The following is a 10,975-nucleotide window of genomic DNA, read 5'->3' on the forward strand; positions in this document are numbered from 1 at the left end:
TGCTTTCAGGGTGGTTTCTGTGATCAAATGCCTTTCGCACTAAACTCTAAAATCCTTAATCTTCATCAATCGTCTGAGTGTGGCACACGTAAGATGCAGAAAATACAGTTGGGCGGTGCCAATGGGCATATTAGGAGCATATTTTCTAAAAGTAGGGCCAGAAGGCCAAAACAAAACTTGAAATATTGCACATCACTTTCAAGAGCACGCTACTGCGAATGCCTGAAGAAGTACCTAGGCATTGGTGGATGTCGACATAATCCATAGAAATACTTGCTTCGACTTAAGGCATAGAAATAATTGCTTTGGACACTAATCGTTTAATATTTCTTGAAACAAAATTATGGAAACTTTCAAAGAAATAATTGCTTCCTGTGCCTAATGCCTTATCAAGGCACGCCATTTACTTCAGCATGGAAGAGAGTGCGAAGCCTGTATATACAATTTATCCATTTTTGTTTACCGTGTTTTAAGATCTTAATTGGGTCTACGACAGTACATAAGATCTCCGAATATTCTATTCTTGAGGCTCCTAATATGCGCAAGCAATCACATAAAACTGTTTCCAAGGTTTTGATTTTGATGTTGAAAGATTTTTTTCCTCTCCAGTAACAAATAGAAAGGAATGAGAGAAAACTTTTTCTTCCTCTCAGGAGTCAGCATTTTGCAAAAATATAAACTTAACTGCGAGGTCACGAAAAAGGCCAGTTGCGTTCTTTTTTCTTCGGATACGTAATTTTAGGCACTGGCTCACAATCACTTTGTGCGAAGCATCCCGCCACTTTTGAATCAACGAAGGCTGCAATCTGAACTTAACAACGCTATCATTGGCACTGTTTCAACTGCGTAGAAGACATCTTCCAACATGATTCAGGACCGGGACTGCTGAACGGAGACGTTTAAAGGAGTAGAAACACGTAATTTTTGTGGCATGTTTTTTTTTTTTATGCACAATGATCCGGAAGGCATTACTGTGCATGAATCAGCGTGTGGTGTTTGCCTACGACCGCTAAATAATTTATAATCGAAATCTTTCGTTATGCTGTTTCAGTTGCGGTTTCAAGAGGTTACAGGACACGTGAGGAATGCAAAACTGCGATATAATCACTGCTTCAACATTTTAGTTCTCTATAGTGCTCAGCCAGCCTTCATCAAGGGCCGGATTGGCAGAAAATGTAGAAGCACCGATTATATTGCAGTTCTTCATGCCTCACATGACTTATAACCTCTCTGAAGTCACAGACATCCTTCGGCTGTTGAAACCGAAACTTAAACATATCAAGAAAAAATTTGATTTTAAATTATTCAGCAGTCGTAGGAGTATGCCGCCTGGTAATTTGTATAAAATAGCACCTTACGCTGCATTACAAAGACAAAAACACGCATCCAAATGTTAGGTGTCTATACTCATTGGGAAAATACAAGATGAAAGCGTTTGCTCACTGAGCTTTGTAGTTACCTGGGATGCATTTTTCTCGTATCCTAAAAACTCCAAACCCAATGAGCATGCCTCGAAGTGCCTCATAATAGATTTAACAGTAGCAACGAAATGATTTCGAATGTACGAGGGGTATTATTCAGAGTTCGGAACTGTACTAGAGAGAAAATGGCCACACTAAAGAGCGTTCATGTAGTGAAGGTTTCTAATTGTTGAGAAACTCAAGACGACATAATGTTCCTCTTATCTCGTACTAAGCAAGACAATAGTAGCTCAGGCGCTTCTAGCTCGCTCAGAAGGAACGAAGACGGGAAAGGAGGATTCCATAGTGGCATATGCCCTGAAGGCTATGGTCACGAGATGAAAGCTTTTACAAAAAAGATTCTATCTCACTCTCGCACTCAAGAGAATAAACCTGAAAGCCACAACACAGAATATGGGATTAGGCGACAGGGGAAGAAGCAGACCATATGCATTGCGACGCCATATGCAAGCCATATGCATTGCGACGGGAACCGGATGCTCTGGTCATTCGTTTTTGGGGATGTGGGGGAAACAACAATTGCTTACTGGCCGGCTTAATTGGCGCAGTGACACAGCACGCGAGAAAGGCCGGTCCTCTTCCCATTCCTGCATATAGCTTTTAAAACAGTGCCCCAGAAAGTTGACCGCAAGTACGGCATTCTTCGCTTCGTGTGTTCGCAACACCAGCAACGGGTAATGTTCTGCCGAATTACGCTTGTAATCAGCTCACCCGACAAGTCAGGAGTTCTACATAGCCTCTGTTTCGTGTTCCCAAGTTGATGGCGTATATCTTAAAACTCTATTTTCCCAAAAGTTTACCGCGCCGCCGCGGTGGCTCAGGGGTTACTGTGCTCGGCTGCTGACTCAAAAGACGCGGGTTCGGTCCCGGCCACGGCGGTCAAATTTCGATGGAGGCGAAATTCCAGAAGCTTGTGTACTGTGCGATGTCAATGCACGCTAAAGAACCCCAGGTTGTCGATATTTCGGAGCACCTCACTACGGCGTCCCTCATAGTCTAAGTCACTTCGAGACGTTATAACGCCATAAACCTAAACAAAAGCTTACCACTCCTCCTTCAATCGCTTAGCCGCTATTCGTGATGCAGATGACCTCCCCGCCGGCTCTCGGAGCAGTATTTCAAGTGTTCATGTAATTAGGGCAAGATATTGCGAGGCGTGCATCGCGATGGAAGAATAGAATGCCCCTAAATACAAATGGGATCGCAGCTAATACCCACGTAGGCATAAACGTTTCCTACATAAACGTCGCTTTAGCTGCTTGGGTGCAGCAGACTTCAGGGCTCCGATTTGCAGGTGGCTGGCTTCGTTGGAACGTGCCTAACACCCGATAGGAGAGGCTGTGGTATTTTTGATTTCCTTATTTTATCGAATCGTCTTTCCGAAAATTGTGTTCTGCGCCTTTGATGCCTTGAAGCAGCTTTTGCTGCTCGTCTCTCACAGAAAAGTGCAAAGGGAAAAATTGTCAGTGTTCTAACTTCGTTCAGGTCACGTCCAATATTCAGGAAAAAAATTTCGATTTCCCGAAAACTGTAAGGTACCCTCAACAAAATGCTCATCAAAATAGTGGTAGACGACAAAATTGGAAGAAGTAAACAGAGGGGCAAACAGCCAAAACAGAGAAAAAGAGGAAATAAGAGAGGAAAACTGTCTAAAGTGAAGCAAAGAGAGGCATCATTGTTTTTGCATTCTCACCGTGCGGGTCACCGCAGTGATCTATAACGGTTTACAAATACCAGAAATTGTTTGTGTAGCCTGAACAGCGAAAGGCCTTTTATTTAGTAGCAGAACAGCGAAGCAGATGTGACTGGGCACCATTACCTTACTCGTACATCGCTTAGTGTTGAAGTACCACATTAGCGAAGGCGTCAGGCGAAGCTACGCTCTGTCTGCAGACATATGTACTCGTTCTGTGCTCGGTGCTCCAGCTTGCTAAATGACCTCGTTATTTCGGAATTCTTTATCCTGCGCAGTTGCGAACAGCCAGAGGCGGCTACCACTAAAGCTAAAGCTGCACGCAAAAGGTGACTGGACTCGAGTTTCACGGAGTCACATGTCCTCATGGCAATATATGCTCGAGCTAAACGGCTGCTTGCTGTTCGAAAAAACACGACATGCAGATTTTTGTTAGCCACAGTACCGAGTTTGCATCTTTGCATCTCGAGTACTAAAGCTTTTACAATATTTTCGAAGCAGATTTCTCTGCAAAACAGGCTCGCCGGAAATCTTTAACGGCAGGCCAGCCGCCTAAAACGTTAAGAGTTAAAAATTTTACGCTGCGATTTAGAGATACGAACGTTAAACAAGATTCCTTTGCTCTCTTCGCGTCCGCCATAGCAACAGCCGGGAATTACTGTCCCGTGCAAACCAACATTAAAAATCAAGAGCGTGTTTTGAAATTTCAGGGCTAGACTTGGCTGAAAAACCGCTGCAATGTGAACAGCTGAAATACTAGAAATTTGTTTGGAGATAAATCAGTGGGCAGTTCGTTACACCTCAAACGCATAGCGCGGTGTTCAGAGAGCACAGATTTAAGGAGAAATATTGAACACATGCGCTTCGTAGGCTGTGCATGGCAATGCGGAAGAGTATAATTTTTTGAAATGTCACATAACTCTCGAGATGGAGTCAATGCCATGGCCAAAATAAATGCGTAAATAGAGTTCACCTATGACGAAGTTGATTTGAGGACGCCCTCAGCGGACTCAAGATGTAGATTATTGGAGAAATGATTGGTTAATAGCAGGGCAGCAGCCTTATATTGGTTTTTGTTTATCAAACATGGTACTTCCTATAAGTTGCATGATTATAGGAATTTGAGCTAAGGCTGAACTTTAAGCGAATTGTTGTTAAGTTGTCGAGGTCATGTACGTACCGTATAAAAAGCACCACGCTCGGAATTTTTTTTTTTGCCTCAAAGTTGTGATGCTGGAGAGAAGATTTCACAGCTAGCTTCTTTCTGTTAGTGATATAGAGCACAAAGAAAATAATTTTTGCAGATTTGACAAAATTTGGCACTTAAAGACACGCGCAATACTCCTCTGCACATAAGCTATCCGGCCAGGGAGACACAAATTGATAACTTTCGTAGTCAGGCAACTAAGTGACTAAGCATTGTTTACAACATTTCTGACGCTTCACCATCAATGTTAATGTTAGCAATATACAAGCAGCGTCATTTCAAAACTACTCCATTTGGTACAATGCTTGTACAGGACGAGTGTTTCGAGACGATACTGATATAGCGTAATTACTAATTACACATGCAACGCTGTGACTGAACAGTGAACGCAAAATTACTCTATAGTGTAACTAAACTATTGCTTTTGGCGTTTCTTCTACTTCTATACCAGAAAGAGGTAGGGCAACAATTTCCAGACTCATTGATCGCTCGGTACCATTGACAGACCAAACGCGGCGTCACGCTGGGAGGGTTTTCGAGCCGAACGTCACCGCAAAAAACCACTGGATCTAAGTTTATAAACTAAACATGCCCGCTTAATGTTGTCACTAAAAAGTTCATATACCGTTGGTGTTAAGTACGTGCCTGATGGTGGCAATTATCACATCACTTATTGTCCTTCTAGAAACTTAACTTATGTGCACAGATTGGTCTCACGTAACTTGCAGTGTATATTTTTTGAGAAACATGTGAGGCTCAATTTTCATCGCCCATTACAATAATTCCTGAATAACATATAAATAAAACTTGTGAAAGTGTGTCTGCATTTTAAAGCTTTCTTTAATAGAATGGCATCATTATGGCTCCATAGCACTGCTCTGGCTTTCGGCCCAGTGGCTGAGCTGGAAAGTACTTACGCAGTGGTGAGCATGAGAACGGATTATATGTTTTCGTTGCACACATTTTCAAATGGTACGATGAATGACTTACAGAGCATCATTGCAAAGCGAGCTCTCTGTTCGAAACTCGAGCGGCAACATGCACATCATCACGCGGGGACTGCGAAACTTGCATCCTCTAATCGATGCATTTTATTCTTTTTCAGAGCGATACAAGTCATGGAGGGAAACGGACTCGGATTCTACCTATTCAATGCTTCCCTGGAAATGTACATACATTTGGCGTACGATAATCCAGGCGAAAACATCGTCTATTCGCCGTTTAGCATCGCCGCATTGCTTTCGATGCTCCTCGCTGGTGCTCGCGGCAACACCGCCCAAGAGATATCCAACCTCCTCCAAGCCGGCAACGAAGGAGAGGACAATATACGCAGGTTCTCTCAAGCCCTCTGTAGCCTCTCAAACCCCAGCGTCATCTTTCGCATAGCGAACAGACTCTACAGTGCACGTCAGTACCCTGTTCGAGAAGAGTACAAGACTCTGCTGGAGGAATTCTACAGAGCCAGCATACTGTCGGTGGACTTCGAGCGCAACCCCGATGCCGTCAGAAAAGAAATCAATCACTGGGTTTCGAAGAAAACCAACTCTAAAATTCAGAATCTTCTCGAGCCAGGAAGCGTCGATACAGCTACCAAGTTAATCCTGGTCAATGCCATCTACTTCAAGGCTAATTGGGGTTCTTTTTTCAATCCGAGATACACGAGCTCCGCCGATTTCCACCTTGACTCTGAGAACACTGTGAAGGTTGAGATGATGTTCCAGGAGGGTGAATACAAGGTCAGCGATTCCGAGGACTGGAATGTCCAGGGCCTGGAGATGCCATATGCGGGAGACGAATACTCTATGGTGATCGTCCTTCCGAATGAAATTGATGGATTGACCTCTCTGGAAGAGCGACTGACGGATTACGATCTACGCTCTCTGCTCGATAGCCTCGAGACCAGGCCTCTAGTGCAGCTGTCCCTTCCAAAGTTCAAGGCTCAGAGCAAAAAAGGCATGAAGGATGTCCTTAGAGCTCTGGGTGTCAACCTCATCTTCGATGCGGGGAGTGACTTATCGGGGATGTTCGACAACGGCAGTCCCTCGGTCTCCGGAATTATCCACGAAGCGGTAGTTGAGGTCAACGAGAACGGCACGGTGGCAGCTGCAGCTTCGGTGGCTAACATGCCTGGGAGTGCTGGTCCTAACCCGAATAAGCCCATCAAGTTCTTCGTTGATCATCCTTTCATGTTTCTCATTAAGAGAAACCAGGACAATTTAATTCTATTTATGGGATCAGTACGTAATCCTAAGGATTGACGTCCATCGAAGGAAGGAGTGGCAATACGAATCCTTATGAAGCTTTACGAATCTCGGATTCATTAACGCAGAGAAGCATTCTTCAGTACAGTGCACGGGTTGTGTTGAAAAACTAAACAATAAAGAGACGAAGGCGAAGGCTACAGTATTTGTCGCTATTTTCTCAAACGAACTTTATCATATTCGAGAAGGTTGAGCATTCTTTTGAAATTGTTCGACTCTTCTCTCAATGCGTCCAGAGTGGTTTCACACGTCGCGAAATTTGTACTCTGCATACATGCCATTCACACTAATCACAAAATCCTTAATATTCATCAAACGTGAAGTCTGGGACCACAAAGCTGCAAGACAATATAGATGGTTCGCACCAATAGGAAGCTGAGGAGATGTAAGAAATGTTGAACGGTGCAGAAGAAGGGTGCATATCACTTAAACTATCCAAAATCTTTTTTAACAGACCGCTACATCTACGAGTGTCTGGTCGAGTACTAGGGCCTAGTTCGACTTTTCCTTAGAAATATTTCTTCTGGACAGTAAATGTGCAATATATTTCTTGAAATGCAACAACTAGAAACTTTCCAGGTAAATAGTGCTTCATGCGCTGCTCATTGGATGCCATTTATTTAAGCATGAGGGAAAGCGGGAAATGTGTATACGCATTTGTGTATACTCATGTGTATACTCATTTTCGCTGCAGCTATAGACCTTAGTTAGAAAGGCGGCCGTGTTCACCATCTTCCACGGATAATCTATCCCTGAAGCTCTCACGATGCGAAATTAATCTATAATTCCGCTTCCACGGTTTCGATTTCGAAGGCTAAAAATTTTCGCCTTTTCCGGTAACACAATAAGGGCCTTTAGCGGTGTTTTGAATTGACATTCCCACACATGCTGACTAAAGATTTCATCAATGTGATAATCAGCATAACCATTTTATAATTGTGCAAAACTAAAAGAAGTCACTAAGAGTACTGTAAATGAAGCGGATCATTTATTTGATTGCAGGCACATATATAAGCACAGGCCTCAGTATTGACACTACATTAAGTTTAAAACCTCATTTAGTTCTCCTTTCAAGGTCCCTAAGACGTATGAAGGCTTGCCAAAAGCAAGACGTAGGAAACACTTGCACATTTACTAGCTGAATCCACACTTCTGAAGTGCACACTTCCTTGCTGAATGCGCAACAGCAGCGAAAACATGCTGGGATTCGGACCTAATGCAAACTGCATCGAAAGTGATGGAGCTGAAGACCACAATTACGCTGCTATTTTTGGCAGTTTTTTTTTTTAATTAGGGGAGGTATGCTAAGTTTTACCACGTGCCCTGAGTAACGTCTTTGCCAAAAGTAACCGGCCAGAAGTGGTTTGGTTCTCAGCGGCGTAGGGAAGCACTTATATGGCAGGCCATAAGCTCTAAATCTGAAAAGAGTAAGGTGAAACCTTCTCCTCACGTTTTGATACCTTCGGATTATTAGGGGCGCCGTAAAGGCTCCGTTATAGGGTTCAGAAGCAAACTCCTGCTTCCTAGGTTACTTTTGGAAAATGGTACTGACGGAAAGAAACTCCCAGGCAAACAGACGCGATGCGTACTAACAAGTGCCCGATTTACTCGCGTATTTCAAAAAAGGTGACTGCGACTTTCACATTCGCATGTATGGTCGAGGGCCACAGCCAGACGAAAAAAACTTAAGCGTATGCGTTCTTTCTCGCGTGTCCAGGAGAGTTTTGCCCGTGGCAGTACATTGCTACCACAGGGATTAAACTTTATCCATAGCAGGACAGGTAATCGGGTCAATATTGGAAACGTGTCGGAAAAGGCCAGTCCTAATTGGCCCAATACTGGGAATGGCTGGCTTCCTTCTGGTCCCTGCCAGGACCGACCTTTTTCAGTACGTTTCCAATATTGGGGTCGATGAGCTGTGCTGCTCGGGTAGGAGCACCTGAACTCGACCCAGCTTAAACTTAACGAATTCTACTGTTCCGAACAAAACGTCGAGAAGCGTTTCAGATAAAAGTTAGCGCGACACAAAAACAATCACGAGAAAGGAAAACAGCACGACGCGCTACTGACAACTGAATTTTTTATTGAGAGACACACATAATATATAGGATCACTGTCACGCCACCTATCAGCTGCAGTTAATGTCAGAAGTCGGTAAAATCTGATAAAACGAAAAAAGAAACTCTTTAACACAAAGTGACTTAAAAGCGATGAGAGAGTTCGATTCTTTAAAAGCAAAACAGAAAACAACGAAAAGATGTGAAGCGGCGCATAGGGCCAAATTAAAATGTTTGAATGGAATAACAAGAAATAACATGTTTAACATTACTAACCATGTGAGGTACAATATACCTGCATGAAAGACTTCACTAATTCCAAGGCTTGCATCAGTGGGCCAAATGAAAGCTAACGGTTGATCATCTGGCTGGGGAGAGTGCGGCATTCTCCTAGACACGGCTGCTACACGAGGCTTCAAATATTTTTTTTTTAAATGCCTTTATTTCTGCATTTAGTAGGCGGATACCTGAGTGCATAAGCATGGCACCTCTATCGGAGCATCAAACGCCTAGGTTTGAGCCTGCCACCGTAAGAACGCGTAAACGTCAGCTACCTCAAGATTTTGTCCCAAGTTTCTCGACGCTGAAAGGGAGTAAGAGGTGCAACTATTTAAGCGACGAGATCTATGTCAGCAGGGCAAGGGACTGGTTTATAATGGAACCCTTTCCAGTGACGAGAGGGTAAAACGGCCAGTCCCTTTTCCGACATCAGACAGGACGCCGAATCATGCACGAATACCCGCACTGACTCTAAGATTTCTCGCCAGACAAGGTCTATTATTCTAAAAGTAGCTCGCTCAGAAGGAACGAAGACGGGAAAGAGGTATTCCATAGCGTCATATGCCGTGAAGGCTATGGTGACGAGGCGAAAGCTTTTATACAAAAGATTCTACCTCTCTCTCACACTCAAGAAAATACGCCTGAGAGCCACAACACAGAATTAGGGAATTAGGCGACAGGGGAGGAAGCGGTCATTAAGGCACTGCGACGGGAACTGGATGCTCTGGTCATTCGTTTTTGGGGGTGAGGGAAGCCACCCCCGTGTACTATCCGGCATAATTGGCGCAGTGGCACGGCACGGAACAAAGGCTGGTCCTCTTCCCATTCCGCCATAGCTTTTACTACAGTCCCTCAGAAAGTTGACCGCAAGTACGGCATTCTTCGCATCGTGTGTTCGCAACACCAGCAACGGGTAATGTTCTGCCGAATTACGGTTGTAATGAGCTCACCCGACAAGGCACGAGTTCTACATAGCCTCTGTAACATGTTCCCAAGTTGACGGCGCATATCTTAAAACATTGCTTTCCCCAAAGTGTACCGCGCCGCCGCAGTGGCTCAGTGGTTACGGCGCTCGGCTGCTGACCCAAAAGACGCGGGTTCGATACCGGCCACGGCGGTCGAAGTTTGATGGAGGCAAAATTCGAGAGGCCTATGTACTGTGCGATGTCAAGGCACGTTAAAGAGCTCCAGGTTGTCCATATTTCCGGATCACCTCACTACGGCGCCCCTAATAGCCCAAGTCCCTTTGAGACGTTATAACCCCACATGCCCACACAAAAGTTTGCCACTCCTTTCTCAGTCGCTTCGAGGCTATTCACGATACAGCTGATCTCACAGCCGGCTCTTGGGGCAGTATTCCAGATGGTCACGTAATCAGGGCAAGATATTGCGAGGCGTGCGTCGCGGGGAACAATACAATGCCCCTAAACACAATTGGGAACGCAGAAAATATCCACGTAGGGGTAAACGTTTGCTATAAGAGTCGCCGTGGCTGGCTGGACGCAGCAGACTTCAGGGCTGCGATTTGCAGGTGGGTGGCTTCGTTGAAACCTGCCTATCTTCTGTTAAGAGACAATATGGGATTTTTGATTTACTCATTTTATCGAAGCGCTTTAACGAAAATTGTCTTCTGCGCCTTTTTGATGCCTAGAAACAGGTTTCGTTGCTGGTTTTGCGCAGAAAAGTGCAAAGGAAAAATGTTTCAGGGTTTTAACTAAGTTCAAGTCACGTCAAATATTCTCGGAAAAAAATTTCGAACATCTGAAAACTGCAACATAATCTCATCAAAATGCTCATCAAAATAGCGGTAGATGCCAAAACGGGAAGAAGTAAAAAGAGAGGCCAACAGTCTAAAGCAAAGCATAGAGAGGCAGCGAGTTTGAAGGGGGCATGAATGCTTTTTCATTCTCCCTGTGCGGGTAACCAAAGTAATTTCTAAAGGTTTAGAAATACCAAAAACTGGCTGAGGCACCTGAACCACTATATGCCGTTTCGTC

General features: G+C 44.2%; 1 pseudogene; it reads left to right on the forward strand.

Annotated features, from left to right (window-relative positions):
* Positions 1-5,499: 5,499 nt before the first annotated feature.
* LOC149331862 (iris pseudogene) lies at positions 5,500-6,639 on the forward strand (annotated as a pseudogene).
* The last annotated feature ends 4,336 nt before the right edge of the window (positions 6,640-10,975 follow it).

This window comes from Amblyomma mixtum, chromosome 8 (assembly GCF_055824585.1).
Source record: "Amblyomma mixtum isolate Tamu chromosome 8, ASM5582458v1, whole genome shotgun sequence".
Classification (NCBI taxonomy): domain Eukaryota; kingdom Metazoa; phylum Arthropoda; class Arachnida; order Ixodida; family Ixodidae; genus Amblyomma; species Amblyomma mixtum.